The sequence below is a fragment of the Anarrhichthys ocellatus genome, unplaced genomic scaffold (assembly GCF_004355925.1).
Source record: "Anarrhichthys ocellatus isolate YVR2014 unplaced genomic scaffold, GSC_Weel_1.0 scaffold29, whole genome shotgun sequence".
In the NCBI taxonomy this organism is placed as follows: Eukaryota; Metazoa; Chordata; class Actinopteri; order Perciformes; family Anarhichadidae; genus Anarrhichthys; species Anarrhichthys ocellatus.
The window spans coordinates 1,513,674-1,516,788 of NW_022280059.1; the positions used below are offsets into that span (position 1 = coordinate 1,513,674).

The following is a 3,115-nucleotide window of genomic DNA, read 5'->3' on the forward strand; positions in this document are numbered from 1 at the left end:
GAGAGAGAGAGAGAGAGAGAGAGAGAGAGAGAGAGAGAGAGAGAGAGCACTCTTTGGCTCATTTCCTCACGCTCTCACCAGAAGGTTATCTGTAACACTAGGTCCTTTCAGCCCAGTAGGGGAGGGGATAATTGGCCAGTGGCAGCAGGGAGGTGAGGTATTTCAGGCTGCCTCGATTCCAAATCCAACACCGAGGCACAACTCCATCAAATCCCCCCTGCGCACTGTCGGGGAGGCCAGGTGGAGGAGAACAGAGAGGGATGAGCGCTAAGGAAAGGATGGAGGCAGAGCCCACCGTGAAATGGAGACTTAGGACACAGAGATATGGAGACGGACGGGGGGGGGGGACAGAAAGGGAAAGTTTATTTTTGGAAACGGGGAAGTTGCACACAGGGAAACCATGTTGTCAGACTGACTCGTATACGTACAACCCTCTTTCATAATGCTAAATAACCACATACGTCTGAGTTAGTGTTTTTAAAGTGTCAATTAAAAACGTTTGTCTATAAAACTGTAATGACTCAAGGGTTTGTTCAGCACACGTTAGCTCTAAGATACAACATTTAAAGCATTGCTCTCCATTGTATTCCATCCATACCTGAACATGCTGAGGGTCAAACCGTGTCCTACCACCTTTAAATTAACCGTGACTCTGCTGACTCATGTCCATCCAACAACCACGAAGCTCTATTAGTGACATCAATAGGAAGAGCTCACAACAAAGGATCAAAAGCCAAAACTACTCAAATCATCACTCTTTAAAGGCATCACACTAAAAGAATATACATAACATTATCTAATATCCTTATTATAATAATTATCTGAATGAACCTGTAGTAGATGACTGAGATCCGTGCTTATGAATGTTGTCGCTGACATTTTCGCAATACAGAGTTTGTAACTTTGGCGTCATCCTCCTCGGTACATGTGGTATGCAACAGCATTTTAATGTTAAATACTTTTTATTTTACTTTTAATTCTCTCAGGATAAATTACAGAGTGATTCAGCCCTCTGGTGTGAATCTCTGGCATACATTAATATTGACCAGTTTCCATTTATTCATTTCTTGCCCCTGCATTGAGTTTTTCATTCTCTTATCACTCTCCATCTCTCTCTCCATCTCCCCCCCGAGGCGAGCCGGGTGGAAACAGAAGGGATTATACACTCTGTAAAGTGAAAGGAACAGGTTGAGATAATGAAAAGTAAGAACGCTGTGAAAGTTTGTCATAAAATCGGGTGAAATATGGGAGAATTATGAAACCGGGAGAGTAAAAAGAAAAAAAGAAAACCGTGAAAGTTAACGACAAATTAGACATTTGTTTGTTTGACAGCAATTATAAAAGCAATTCTTGAGATTGACGGCTCCTTGAACTGTCAGCATTGGAAATAATGAGATTCCAGTGAGTGTGCAGTGAATGTGCCAGCGGGCAGAAGTGTCCCCGGTCCAGAAGGACTTTGCCGTCACCGGTCTGCCCTCGACTGGATGAACCTCGAGTCACTTAACCAGTGAGGGTTAAAGTTACACCAACGTCCCCACAATCACCAACATCCTACATTAGACATGTCTGATGTTAACGGCTGTTGTTTGAATGGAGGCTTAAATATGGTCCGATAGAGAAGTTGAGAAACACTGTAAGATGCTTGCTCCGAATTTATTTAGCATTTAATGTAACTTACACTCATTATAGCCTAGCTTGAGGAGGCTGTATGCAAACTGTTTAGGGTCTGATGACTGGATCCTTCACTGTAACGACCTTAAAGTTGACAGGATGTGACGCAGCGCTGACAGAACTGGATCATCTTCACGTCATAACTGTAGAATTCATCACAACGCCATTGATTCCTTTAACTGTAACGTGGTTATTTAGCTCCCTCACATTGATGTTTGCTCGAGTGGTGAAAACGGTGATTTTGATGCAATCGAGAGTGCAGCGATCCACCGCCAGGCGATTCGCCTTCGGGCCGCGCCGCCTCTCTCCGACACCTCAAGCCGAGCGGTGATGAATTCGTCCATAGTGTGCTAAAGCGTGTAACAAGAGGAAGCCGGCCCATTACAGAAAGGTGTAACACAGGTTCCCGTCTGAGGAACTCCTCAGTCCACGTCTTTCTCAAGGTCAATTTAACGGTGCACCCAAGCACTCTTTTTTTCCTCACTTTTTTAGGAAACCCACTAACAGAGAGAATGGATTTACACAGGGGGTCTGCTGGTTAGATTCAGGCTGAGATACTGGACTTTCCCTCTGCTCATGAATGATGGCAATGATCGCAAGGTTATTGGATGCACTTTTACACACTTAAAAGAACTGTACAACTCTGGATGTTTCCATTCTTTCAGTGGTGGCAGTGGCACCGCAGTATAAAGCCAAACTGTTAAAAGAATCCCTAAGAAGCCACTCTTCCACCGTTGTCTAAAGTGTTAAAGGTTTGATCTGCTCCGCCATTCACTGCCATCTTGCCGCCATCGCAAAGACATTTGGTAAACATAGAGGACATCTCAATCTGTGCCTTCTGGGAGGACTCAATCGGCCTTTTCATCAGCTGCTCTGATTCACTCCACACAGGAGGCAAGAATCTGCCACTTGCAACAGTCTGACAGCGAGTTGGAGATAAGAGGCCACTTTTGTTCAAAATCACAGCAGATGCATATTTTTATTCACAGTTTACCAAGAAATTAACTTGTGTTGTCAAGATCTTCTGTTGCGGTAAAGCTTCAGTACGTCTTCAAGTTTATTGTATTTAAAGATTAAATCACATAAAAACATCACCAATCCTCCGAACCTAGAGAGGTTTGGTTGGAGTTGAGTTGATCAGAACTAACTAGCTCTGGTGGTGAGCAGCATCCCTCCTCTGCTTACCAACGACCAGACACAACAGACTCAAACAAAGCCAGTGACTCATTCATGTCAAAAACCCACCATCAGTACCTCCGACTATCAAGATGATGCTTTCCACTTATGGATGATAAGGGGAACTTCTTCCATAAGAAAAGGTGTTCTGGAAACTCGGGCTTGTTTTCTCACTCTGTGCCACTGAAAGGTCACTAACATTGCACCCCCCCCCCCGCCCCCCACCCCCCCCACCTGCCCAAAGTCTCCCAATCACGGTGGGCTCTGC

The 3,115-nt window shown here is 44.6% G+C and overlaps 1 protein-coding gene across 3 annotated transcripts in view; it reads right to left on the minus strand.

The window, feature by feature from the left end:
• Positions 1-3,115, minus strand: part of tyw1 (tRNA-yW synthesizing protein 1 homolog (S. cerevisiae)) — a 49,947-nt gene that overhangs the window by 21,200 nt on the left and 25,632 nt on the right. The gene's annotated exons all lie outside the window — the stretch shown is intronic.